Source organism: Mixophyes fleayi, chromosome 7 (genome assembly GCF_038048845.1).
Source record: "Mixophyes fleayi isolate aMixFle1 chromosome 7, aMixFle1.hap1, whole genome shotgun sequence".
NCBI lineage: Eukaryota > Metazoa > Chordata > Amphibia > Anura > Limnodynastidae > Mixophyes > Mixophyes fleayi.
Window position 1 is genome coordinate 150,430,429 of NC_134408.1, and position 13,735 is coordinate 150,444,163.

At 44.5% G+C, this 13,735-nt stretch overlaps 1 protein-coding gene across 1 annotated transcript in view; it reads left to right on the forward strand.

The window, feature by feature from the left end:
• The window catches only part of PTPN4 (protein tyrosine phosphatase non-receptor type 4), an 87,167-nt gene that overhangs the window by 249 nt on the left and 73,183 nt on the right, over positions 1–13,735 (forward strand). Inside the window, exon 2 of the mRNA XM_075181126.1 lies at positions 79–1,080. The gene's annotated coding sequence lies outside the window, so the exon portion shown is untranslated. The remainder of the gene's footprint in view (positions 1–78; positions 1,081–13,735) is intronic.

Here is a 13,735-nt window from a genome sequence, read left to right on the forward strand (position 1 = left end):
CTACAGACCCCTCCTCCTGTCCACTACAGATCTATCCTACAGAACCATCCTCCTGTCCCCTATAGATCTCTCCTACAGGTCCACTCCTGTCCCCTATAGATCTATCCCCCTTTCTGTCCCCTATAGATCTATCCTACAGACCCCTCCTCCTGTCCACTATAGATCTATCCTACAGACCCCTCCTCCTGTCCCCTATAGATCTAACCTACAGGTCCTCTCCCATCCCCTACAGATCTATCCTACAGACCCCTCCTCGTGTCCCCTATAGATCTAACCTACAGGTCCTCTCCCGTCTCCTACAGATCTAACCTACAGGTCCGCACCTGTCCCCTATAGAACTCCCCACCTCCTGTCATCCCTACTGCTATTGTTGCCTCCTTGATCGCCAATATCACTCCCACCTGTACCTCTAAGTCATCCTCGCTGTCACCTAGACATCATAACTGTACATTGCTATCCTATAGCTCCATATACCCCATCAGTTCACATTGTCACTCATAGACAAATAGTTATACACATCGCTATCATCATCTATAGATTGCAAACTTCCATCACTGCACGGTCACCTATAGATTGCAAAATTCTAACATATTACACGGTCACCTATAGATTATCACTATATACCATCTCTTTACACGCTCACCTATAGATCCCTGTATCCCATCAGTATATACTGTCACCTACATCTCATTACATTTGTAGTCATCTATCATTTAAATAAAGCTCCTCCGTCCTTCCCCTGTTGTCACCTATAGCTCCCTGTAAAGCTGAATGTTTTATGACATACACCTGTCACATATATATCAGTATCATCTCTGGCACATCTAGTCTCCCCCTGTACCGCAGCCCTTGTAGGCTGTCTCCACTTCATTCCCTCTGTTCACCATTCCCACCCTATTCCCCGTTCAGTCCCCAACCCCAGAGCACCCTGTTCAGCCACAGTATGAGGCTCTATCTCCCCGGACTGGCGCCTCCTCTGCCACCTCAGTGGAACTGAGGGCTGGGAACAGACACCTCACTGGTGCCGGCTGGAAGACCTGTTTCCTCACCACAAACTGCAAAAGTGGCTTTTATATGAAGGTAAAGTTGTGTATACGGTGTGATGTGTCCCTCGGGATGTACGATTGTGCTCCAGGTCCCTCACATGACACTTTGCTCGGTGATCCAGGGACCTGATACATGGAGACATTCCCAAGCTGTCAGCCATAGGGACCACAGCACCCGCTGGCACCAGTTCTGCTATGAGGATGAGCAGTCTGTAATGTTTGGGTGTGTGCCCACCAAATGGATCTTATTATCCCTCTCTAGCTCAGTGTGCGGTGTCTGGTCCTGACATGTGCAATGTGCATTTCAATATGTGTGTTGTTACCTGTGTAGGAGCAGAGCCAGCTATCTATAATACTGCATTCTAAAATGTGCATTGTAATCGTATGTTATCTAAACAGCAATTTGCAGAATCTTCCTGTCTATATCTTTGTTTTTCTGATTACTGTGCCACAATATAATGCTGATGAATGTAGTTTGGGAGTACAGATATCGGATGACGTCACTATATGTGACCAAAGCTACTGATTCCACTTGGTCATAAGATGCTGAAAGCAAATTGTTACTATCAGCTCATCAGTTTCTCTGCTTCACATTCGCAAATCCCTGTTTTATTTCTCATTATTTTATACGGTAACGGTAGAAAATGCATTAACTTGTGTATAAAATGAAAAGCGTAACGTCTGTGACTGCTTCTGTCATTATTCAGATTCGGTGCAGGCCCCAGTAGTTATTATATATTGTACCCTGGGATCACTGCAAGAAAATATTATCCACTGCATAATTACCGTGCATCAGATGGCTGTGATTAAGGACTGTTATTAATCAGTCCTGCCTGTCATGTCTTGTAGGATGCCGTTACATCAGGTGTACATGTCATAGAGGTGATCGCACACAGATAGTCTATGTAATGCTGTTCACTGATCTCCTTCCAGCAGCTGCAGCAGAATAGTGTTACTGTGAGTGTAACCCTCACCAGCTCCTCCATAACATCCACTTTTTCTTTTTTAATCTTATTTAATAATGGAAAAATGATGTCCTGTTGAGTTGTTTGGATTATTAGTCACCTCTGTAATCCACCGTGCTCAGTGGTTGCAAAGATTTTTGTTCTCTGTGGGCTAAAACTACCACAGTGGCACAGTGGTCAGCATTGCTGCATTACAGCACTGAGGATAGGTTCAATTCCAACCAGGGCCCTATCTTTGTGGTGTTTGTGTGTTTTATATCCTCGTCTGTGGGTGCACTAGCTCTCTGAGTCAAAAAACATGGGTGTAGGCTAATTGGCTGCTGACAAAAGATGGATCCTTATGTGTGTGTGTGTGTGTGTGTGTGTGTGTGTGTGTGTGTGTAAATAGTCTCTGTACAGCGCTGCTAAATATGGTGGTGCTATATAAGTAAAATGAGAATAATAAGGGTTATTTTTATCCGTTATCAGAAATTCAACGTAATTGGCTTATGTTCAAAATTCAACATACAAACATGGTAGCCTAATAATAACAATTACATTTCTATGTTTATAAAAACAAATACCATAAATTAAAAGCTTTCCAAAACTTGCAGAATGTTGATCCGCGCTAATTCCATGTGCAGCTCCTGTCCTCCGCGCCAGTAGTGTAATCTGGACAGCGCAAGGGGTGGAGCCCGAGCTGGTAGGCCAATCAGGCCAGGACTTATAGTGTGGCAAGCCAGAGAGGCAAGATGGGCTGGTGTAAAGTGAGTGCAGGGGACGGCCAGCAGCTAGCGCCCGCTCAAAGGAGAATCCTCAGCCCCAGCAACAGGTGCGTTGCGGGATTCTCCTAAACACATTATTTTATTTTGTTTATGTTTCTATTCTCTGCCATGCGCACAACAAATCCTAAATACCTGCATCTATATAACCCACTCTCCAGGGTAAAATGTGGCATCACCCATAGGCTGCAGTAGTGGACTATTAATGACGCTTATTTCAGATATTGGTGTACTCTGTTTACTCAGCAATTAAAGATATACATCAAATAGATTGGTTTCTATAAATCATTTTAAGTGCATTTTATTCCGTTTCCCATTAAGATTTTTCAGTAAATCCAGCTTGTCCTCTCGTTGTTGGACTGCCACACTCGCACGCTACCATATCGTCTGATTAGCGGCATGTCACAGTATGTGACCCCAAAATGTGCACCGTTATAATTCCAATTATTATTGGGGTTTGGTGTGGACGTTGCAGCCATCTGTATGTGGTGTCATCGTCGGTGACGCTGGAGTAGATACGCTGTGTGCTACAGGCTGCCGCAGGAAGCATGTTGTAGTGGAATGTTACATGTATGTTATATGTTACAGTCTTGGTACTTTAGAAGTGAGAATCCCAGTAAAGATAGCAGCATAACAACGTACGTAGGGTCAATGTTGGTGCTCTCTAAGCTAGAAACGGTGACTTCTGCAGGAAGCTAATGAGTGGAATGCGTGACATAATCTCACTGGGGCACAGAGGAAGCACAGTGTTTGTATTACAAATAAGGATATTATCCAGTAGCATCACCCTGTAATCTTAGAGGTTTGTTCTACACACAAGTATGTTCGGTATTCACTAAGCTGCAACACCTGCTGATTTGCTCCCCATTTATGAGCTCGGAGTAACTTGTTTCGGAAGTAGTTAGTGGTGATCTACGCCCTCTGATGAACATCACTGCACTGTAATCCCCTCACAAGGTAGTAATTCCTTTTACATCATTGTAAATGTGTTAACTGTCCTTAATGGATTGCAGTTTGCTGTCTTCTTCTCAAGCAACCAGGGAACCAGATTAACATCTGCCTGCAGTCTGTATAATGCAGCTCATTGCTGACCTAATGCAGCGTGGAGCATTCTGTGTAATGTGTTGTCTAAGGCACAGATCACTCTTGTACTAGATGTGTATATCCTGCCCCTTGAACTCTGCTCTCTTGCATTTAATTTGTGCAATTGAATAGCTCCTAAATAATAAATGACCGGCTGACTCCATTTATTGCAGCGATAGAAGCGTTAATTGTCCTCAATTTATTGTTTTACAACCAAATTGACGTTTTCTCTTTGCAGTCTCTGTGATTGATTGTATTCTCTAATTCTGTTTTATGGCCAGAAATATAAAAGAATTAATAATGAATTAACAATAAATGAATAATATTATAATGTGATCGTGCAATATTGATTATGATGAGCAATGTTTAAAGGAATAATATGAGCAAATCAAATGGAAAAAAATGTACTTTCATCATTTGTTTGTTTGTAAGGTGCCACAAAACTCTGCAGCACTGGATATAAAACAAGTACAGACGTGAGACAGAGGGGCCTGACTGTGTGAGCTTACTCTCTAGAGGGAGAGCGCAAATCTGAGACAACGGGGGCTAGTGGGACTCAGAGATTGAGACAGAGGGAGTATTACCCGGTGGGAGAAGGGTAGGCTGTAGGGAATAGGTGGTTTTGAGAGAGTGCTTAAAAGATTGAAGATGGAGAGAGTCTGGTCAGATGGGGTAGGGAGTTCAGTAAGAAGGGGCCAGCACGGGAGAAGTCTTGGAGGCTAGAGATAGCAGGTGGTTATTAGAGCGGAGGAGAGGTGTCGGCAGAGGCCGTGAGGGAGAGTATTGTGATGGTATCAGAGATGTATGAGGGGGAGATGCTGGTGAGGGCTTTGAAGGTCAGTAGCTCGACTTGAATTCTGGAGTTTATGGGGAGACTTTGTAGAGTTTTGCAGAGAATGGTTTCTCCTGGGCTGATTTGCATCTGCTTGTGGCACGTTGCCACACATTGCGTTGAAATGGTGAATACAACTAGAGCAGATTTCCAACCTGTTCAGTTGAGTGGGCACTCGGAGGCTCAACCACCCAGTTGAAGATGGGAAATCTGTTGCTATGGAGTAATGGGTAAACCAGGGCTGTGCTAGTAAAAACTGGTCCGATAAAACATGATTGTGGGAGTGTGTAGAACAATGTTGGTCATGTGGCAGTGTGCACGCAGTCACCACCAGCAGTGTAGGCAGATATCTGTAGAGGGTACAGAGTCAGGATCTTTACAGCAGATGGTTATGACAGATGAAGATCACAGATCTGAAGGTGAATCATGTAGGTGTGTACACAGGAATCTCCATGGTCATCGGGACTTTCAGTCATTGGTGAAATCGTTACAGAAATCACATCTAAAGTAAAATTGGGGTGTACCCAGCTTTATTGAGAGCAAACACTCATGGTGGACAATCAGGCTGAATATAAGGCCTTGTGTACTCCGGCCTGACCAGACATGTAACACGTGATTTTAGTGCCTGCTAAATCTCCATTAATGTTGAAAATCCAAAAAGTAATGTAACTGAATGGACCTGTACACACTCTGATTAATGTTGCATCATTTACACTGTTGTCTGCAATGTTCCCCAGCATGAACGTTAAATAAAATATAGTGAACTTCCATTGGAGCAGTCATGTAAGTACATTGTACGCTGAGCTCCCGGGAAACTTTGGGAACGCGCTTTGAATGCTTTGTTAAAATCGAGAACAAAGTACAAGGTTTTGCTTTTAACAGGTGTTGTTTTTCAGCGTCCTGGATGAGTCCTTATTATAAAGCTGTGGTGCTCTGACCTTTCCAAACTGATGGGTTTTACTTACAAGTGAAAAACACTTTTTTTTAATTTTTTTTAGATGTTCCAATTCCTTTAAGTTGAATTAACGTGTTCGCTAATATCCAACGTGAAGCTTCTCAGTCCAGATGCTCAGCAGAGATGTCTCCCCTGGTGGTTGTTATCGGTCTATAATTAATGTAAACTATTTAAGTGACCACCCGTAATGTGCCGTCTGCATAACTTGCTGAGTGTACAATGCAGACCTCTATGTGTTGTGGTGGGAGAGTTATCTCTGTCCCAGCTACAGACCTGGCACCGTGACAGATGTCATCCCATTCACAGTAATGTGCTCACTACATCCTTTCTGGTTTCATTGAGAAATCTCTGATTACACATCGGACTGACCTCTATCTGGTAAACATCGGATTCCTGACATTGTACTGGCTGCAGAGGGATGATACTTAAATCATGTAAATCTGCAATAATTTCAGATGACACATTTTAGTAAATGGTAAAATAAACAACTCTGAAATGTCAGCCCTGAAATTTTAGAGCCATTAATCCTCCTTATCGTTGTCGGTACTTTCAGTGAGTAACTTCCAAAACCTCCAAGTTAATGTGTTAATTCTTTAAATTGTTCCCTCATTCCCTGTATGTCGTCTTTCTTCCCATAATGCCGTTCTTTTCCTTCATTGTCTGACTGGGGGACTCTGGTGGGCGACACCGCAGTATAGTGCCCTTGTACCTTATCATTCTCAACATTTATTTATGTAACGCTCTATAAATTAGGGACAAATGTAATAATAGACAATACTGGGCAATACAGAGGTGAGAAGGTCCTGCTCGCAAGCTTACAATCTATGGGATCATTAAGGTATGTGTGAGCGTGTAAATTTACTATTTGCCATATATAAAAGAATGTATATTACTGAGCTATATAATACACAGGGCTGGGGTCTATTTTGCTTTGTTGTGATTTGGCCTAAAATGCACTGAGACACCTTTAAAAATGTCACCTGTGTTTCCTCGCACTGCACCTGCCATTTCCCTCCTTATTAAACTGTTCAGTAGAGCTCCTCATAGTAACTATAGGAAGAAACTTGCGGAGATCATGTCGGTGTGTACAAAGTCACTGAACAGCTGCCATAATTTATCCCTAATTCAGAGCTTTCTCAATAATGAGTTTCCATGTAAGAGAGCTTATACTTGTTATGTAAGTAATGTCTATCATTCTGTCTCTCGCCCTTAGCAGTGGGTTATCATGTTAGGAGAGGGGCACTTCTATATATTATACCATTCTGAGCTAGCAAAGTGTGAGTGACAGGCTTGCAAACGTGCATTATGCAGTATCACAGCAGCTTAACTGACTGACATTTCAGTTATTTTGTCTATATGAGATCCCATATCTTTAGGACAGTGACTTAATGGGAAGTGGTGTCAGCTGTCTGTAATGGATGTGGTAATACAATACTAACAGAGCTGCGGTGGAAAGTCAGGATAAGACTTAATTGTATTTATTACATTTATGCTTAATTTCAGAATGTTTTAATTGTGGAGTTTAATGTTCCTTTAAATTGTTTAGATCCCAAAGTTTTCTTCCTGGCCCTTCCCCTGTGTCTGTAGAACACAACACTGGATCCCTCCCTGAGCCCCCTTTACTTTCTATGCTGCTTTGTACACAGTTGCACCCCAGATTGAGATACATCATTTGGGGGTGCAGGTATATACGTAAGGTATCATGAGACTGGATGGCATTGAGGAGAAGGGGAGGCGTATCTTTAAGGATCTCACATTTGTTTTCTAAAGAAGATCTTTTTATATATTTTTTGCATTGTAATTCTCATTTTGAGCAGCGCTCTCCTGTGTCACGCTGTTTGCTGGTGACATTCGTTCACTGTAATCCCTGTGTCTGAGGTCACTTTCTGAAGGCCCTTATTACTGGAATATGGAAGAGATTGGAGTCTCGGCCTGTATTGTCTCCTCCCTTCTCACTGGGAATACTGGTGTGAACACCGTTTCCTAATCTGTATGACAGTAACATGACATAACGCTCACTTGTATCAATGGTAAAATCATCTCCGCTCCTCTCACCGGTTGCAAATAAAAAAAGCAGTTTTTGTTTTGCACCTTTCTGAAGACGATCTTGACCCCAACCACAGCGGGTGGCAGAAATCAGAGCTCGTACACGTTGTACTCTGACGTTTAACTTTGTGTTCAAAAATCCTGTTAAATACACTTTAATGTTTAGTCCAATATAATATTATCCAATAGACCTGACGGACATAGGATTGTGCGCAGCGTTAATTATTAATGCTCAGTACGATATAATGGAGACGTTACGTGCACCTCGGATGCTGTGTTAAAATGGAGCACAACGTACAAAGTTCTGTCTCTGCTTCTAATGGGTGATGTTTTACGGCGTCCGTGTGTACAGGGAAGAGGAGACATCAATTCAATAAGTGTTGATTGTTTTCACTTGTTACTTTCTTTCATGACATGTTTAGCAGTAAATATGGATTTCTGATCAGATGAAACTTAACTCTGTCTGTGAATATTTATAATGAAATTAGCGAGAGGTAAAATGGCGTTTTATATGGTTTACCATCATCAATGTGGGAGATTGCAAAGTAACGTACAACTTAATGTTTTTCAGAAGCATCGATATTATGACTAATTTTTTCGTGCTGAAATTACCTTAAAGTAGAACTGATTGATTATTAAAAGATGATTGAACCTCATCCATTCATACATTGGAAAGTTATGAAGTTTGTATAACGGACTTTACCAGAACTGTGGTTTATTCACATATGTAACTTCTGAAGTATTTTCTGATTACCGATTGGTCCAGTGTAGGATATCAGTCCGTGCAGTTATAGGGATCGTCCGGGTGTCACTGTGCAGTTATAGGGATCGTCCGGATGTCACTGTGCAGTTATAGGGATCGTCCGGGTGTCACTGTGCAGTTATAGGGATCGTCCGGGTGTCACTGTGCAGTTATAGGGATCTTCCGGGTGTCACTGGGCAGTTATAGGGATCGTCCGGGTGTCACTGGGCAGTTATAGGGATCGTCCGGGTGTCTCTGTGCAGTTATAGGGATCGTCCGGGTGTCTCTGTGCAGTTATAGGGATCGTCCGGGTGTCACTGTGCAGTTATAGGGATCGTCCGGGTGTCACTGTGCAGTTATAGGGATCGTCCGGTTGTCACTGGGCAGTTATAGGGATCGTCCGGGTGTCGTTGGGCAGTTATAGGGATCGTCCGGGTGTCGCTGTGCAGTTATAGGGATCGTCCGGGTGTCGCTGTGCAGTTATAGGGATCGTCTGGGTGACGTTGTGCCGTTATAGGGATCGTCCGGGTGTCGTTGTGCCGTTATAGGGATCGTCCGGGTGTCGTTGTGCCGTTATAGGGATCGTCCGGGTGTCGTTGTGCCGTTATAGGGATCGTCCGGGTGTCGTTGTGCCGTTATAGGGATCGTCCGGGTGTCGCTGGGCAGTTATAGGGATCGTCCGGGTGTCGTTGTGCAGTTATAGGGATCGTCCGGGTGTCGTTGTGCAGTTATAGGGATCGTCCGGGTGTCGTTGTGCAGTTATAGGGATCGTCCGGGTGTCGTTGTGCCGTTATAGGGATCGTCCGGGTGTCGTTGTGCCGTTATAGGGATCGTCCGGGTGTCGTTGTGCCGTTATAGGGATCGTCCGGGTGTCGTTGTGCCGTTATAGGGATCGTCCGGGTGTCGTTGGGCAGTTATAGGGATCGTCCGGGTGTCGTTGGGCAGTTATAGGGATCGTCCGGGTGTCGTTGGGCAGTTATAGGGATCGTCCGGGTGTCGTTGTGCCGTTATAGGGATCGTCCGGGTGTCGTTGTGCCGTTATAGGGATCGTCCGGGTGTCGTTGTGCCGTTATAGGGATCGTCCGGGTGTCGTTGTGCCGTTATAGGGATCGTCCGGGTGTCGTTGTGCCGTTATAGGGATCGTCCGGGTGTCGTTGTGCCGTTATAGGGATCGTCCGGGTGTCGTTGTGCCGTTATAGGGATCGTCCGGGTGTCGTTGTGCCGTTATAGGGATCGTCCGGGTGTCGTTGTGCCGTTATAGGGATCGTCCGGGTGTCGTTGTGCCGTTATAGGGATCGTCCGGGTGTCGTTGTGCCGTTATAGGGATCGCCCGGGTGCCGTTGGGCAGTTATAGGGATCGCACGGGTGTCGTTGTGCAGTTATAGGGATCGCACGGGTGTCGTTGTGCAGTTATAGGGATCGCACGGGTGTCGTTGTGCAGTTATAGGGATCGTCCGGGTGTCGTTGGGCAGTTATAGGGATCGTCCGGGTGTCGTTGGGCAGTTATAGGGATCGTCCGGGTGTCGTTGGGCAGTTATAGGGATCGTCCGGGTGTCGTTGGGCAGTTATAGGGATCGTCCGGGTGTCGTTGGGCAGTTATAGGGATCGTCCGGGTGTCGTTGGGCAGTTATAGGGATCGTCCGGGTGTCGTTGGGCAGTTATAGGGATCGCACGGGTGCCGTTGTGTGGTTATTGACATTGCAGGAACAGTGGTTTCCTCAGAGTGATACAGAGCACAGAAGTGGGTTGGTTGGTTATTCATGAACGGTCTGTACCGTCGGACATCTGTTCCAGTACCTTGGAAATCAGTGGAGTGTTAGAAAGGGATCAGTGATCCCCACTGAACGCAGAGCTGGTGACCAGGGAAACGCTCTCATCTGACCTCTGGGTCATGTGAGGAACCATTGAGAGAAGTTACATATTTATACGTTCAGCAGTTTAATCCAAAATGTGTTTCTCTGATATGTTTATTACGTTTCTCTCACGTTTTCATTCTTCATTTATATCCATCTTTGTGGATAATTCGCCCTGTTTCTAAGTAGCTTATTTGTATTTCTTCTACAAATGTTCTGTATAACATAGGTACATGCCTAGTACTGCATAGAGAACCTTTCTGTACCTTATTACCACGTAGGCACTGCCATCCTGCAGCGGGGCACAGTGACATATCACCATAGACTGTGAGACTGGTAGAGGGTCTGCTTGGCCTTACCCTCCGCTCCCCCAAATCCTCAAAATTGTGCTTCATATAATATCTCATTAATGGAAGTTTTCTATGACTATATTTTGTTTTATTTCTGTAGAAATGTTCAGAACAACCTTCAAACACATTTTATTCTTGACTGAATGGTCTTTCTCTAGAACGTGAATACTATCGGTTCCTGAGCGGAGGTGTGTACATACCAGTAGCGGAGGTGTGTACATACCAGTAGCGGCGGTGTGTACATACCAGTAGCGGCGGTGTGTACATACCAGTAGCGGCGGTGTGTACATACCAGTAGCGGCGGTGTGTACATACCAGTAGCGGAGGTGTGTACATACCAGTAGCGGAGGTGTGTACATACCAGTAGCGGAGGTGTGTACATACCAGTAGGACCATTGCATCTAGTTCCCATTTGTGTTGTACAATTGTAAGATGCTTTCTCGGCACAAGCAAACTATATCAAATGGGTTTAATGTCTTTTTTGGGCAGATTGGTAGGGAAACACTGTTTCACTACCAATCAGCACACTTGGTGAAGCCCTGAGCAGTGGTGGGTACAGGTAGAGGGGTATCTTGGAACAAGGGATTTAGATAAGTTGCTTGTGACACACTTTTTGAAGTCTCGTCACTTGCTGTCTGTACATTTAAGCTGTGTACACACCTATGTAATCTTACTGCCTGAGAGTCCCCATGACCGTGCCGATTCCTGTGTACACACCTACACGATATACCTCCAGATCTATGATTATCATCTCTCATAACCCTCTGCTGCATTCATTGTGATTGCTGGTGGTGACTGCGTACACACTGCCACATTTGCCTGACATTGCTCCATCGTTGTTTTGTGATTTTTAGGAAGTTTATAAAATCAAATCAGCAGATGCGATGTGTTATTGTAAGATAAAATATGATCATGGGAGAGTACACACTTGCAATATCTGTCAATATCTGATGTGAGTGAGTTCTCTGTACAGCGCTGCGAAATCAGTGGCGCTATATAAATAAATGGTGATGATGACGAATATCTGACCACACAGAAGACACGGGCCCCCAGTGCACCCCCCCCCTGCACAAGCTCTGGGTGATTGTACAAACCTCAGGCTTTTGACAACAAATATGTACAGAATGTATTATTTTACTAGATTCCAGACGTCTACATTATAGAAAGTTAGCAGGTTTATATGTCGCTAAATGTTTCTCACAGTACGAGGCTATTAAGGACCCAGAGGGTATTGAAGTATCATTCGAGCAGAGCTGAAAGTCCTGCATATATCTGCATTGTCCCCTCTCCCCAGTCTGTGCCTAATATTGTGTGAATTGTTTCTGTAACAGCTTTGGAATTTCTTGAGTGATTTGTCTGTGGTTTTGCAACCTGCGGCTTTGCCATTTGCCTGCAATTTACAGATTACAAAGAATTAAACATTTACCCAACCTGAGAAATAAGTAAACTACTGTGGTCATATCTGGGTTAAGTGAAACTCTGATGCCGGCGGTGTCGGTGCTCAGAGGAATCACCCGCTGTCATAAGAACTAGTCTGGTTGCTGGTTAGTTCCAATAATAATAGGCCGCTGTTAGGGTAATGTCGCCATTTTTATCAGCTGGACCACTATTCCAGAGATTGCAGTCTATCCCTGTGTGAGCGGTGTAGACACATATATATGGAAGGGGAAACTGCAGCCGTTCGATCAGAATGCAGATGGTCACGTATGTTACTATTTAAGTGTCGGCCGATGCCCGCACAGGGTGCAGTTGGGATTATCCTACTGGAACAGAGATTGCCCGTTGGAGTGTCTGTGGGTACCTTTAAGGTTTACTGGCTCCTGAGATTTGTATGGTTCATCATCATCACCATTTATTTATATAGCTCCACTGATTCCGCAGCGCTGTACAGAGAACTCACTCACATCAGTCCCTGCCCCATCGGAGCTCACAGTCTAAATTCACACACACACACACACACACACACACACACACACACACACACACACACACACACACACACACACACACACACACACACACACACACACACACACACCGAGAGAGAGACTAGGGTCAATTTTTTTTTTTTTATTGCAGCCAATTAACCTACCAGTATGTTTTTGGAGTGTGGGAGGAAACCGGAGCACCCGGAGGAAACCCATGCAAACACAGGGAAGAACATACGAACTCCACACAGATAAGGCCATGGCCGGGATTTGAACTCATGACCCCAGTGCTGTGAGGCAGAAGTGCTAACCACTGAGCCACCGAGCTGCCCGGTAGTTCTGATAGTACCCCGGGCAGAGGTTTAGGAGTTATTACAGTACTAAATGATGTACTCTCAACTATGCCAGGGTCCTCCACGGTTTTGCCAGTACTTGCCCCTGCTGCTCAGCGTCCTCTAGGGCCGTAACTAGGGCTGTGCGACAGGGGCGACAGCCCAGTGCGCAATGCTGATGGGCGCATTTGTCTTTCTTGCCCCAGGCGCTGGAATTGTAAATTGGTGTCCTCTTATTATATCAATAACGGGGTAGCTGCAATTAGGACTGTTGTTTCCTAACCCAGGAGTCTCTGATCTGTCCAATCAGCACCTCCGTTAGACATTTAAACATAGTTGTGTGCTTTCCAAATCTTCCGCCTGTCATCATGTCACAGCTCTGATGTTTGGGGGGGCTGGTCGTGCGGTGACACCCCTATGCCCAGGGTGTGAGGAATTCATTGAGAATTTCAGGTTTTTATTCTTTTCGCTACTACTATGATCTCTAAGTTATTTATCCGTTTATCTCTGTCCAATCTCCCTGCAGATTATTGCAGCAACCGCTGTCTATTCTGTAATACACAAACAAAGCTGCAATTCATAAATTTCCATATGCTGAACAATTAACCAACTTAATGAGGTTCCGTTCATTAGAAGTGAATGTGAAGCGTGTAGTGACGTTTTCCTCGTATTCAGGCCACTGACTCCATCGTAAAACTGGCACCGACTCTTAAAATTTAGGGGGGGGGGGGAGGGAATCAGTAGCTTTCCAAGGTTTTTAATAAGAAAAATAGAAATTTCTTATTAATGGACCTTTTATTAGGAGGTAATAAAAGACTTGTTCTGAAGCTCAGATGTAACTA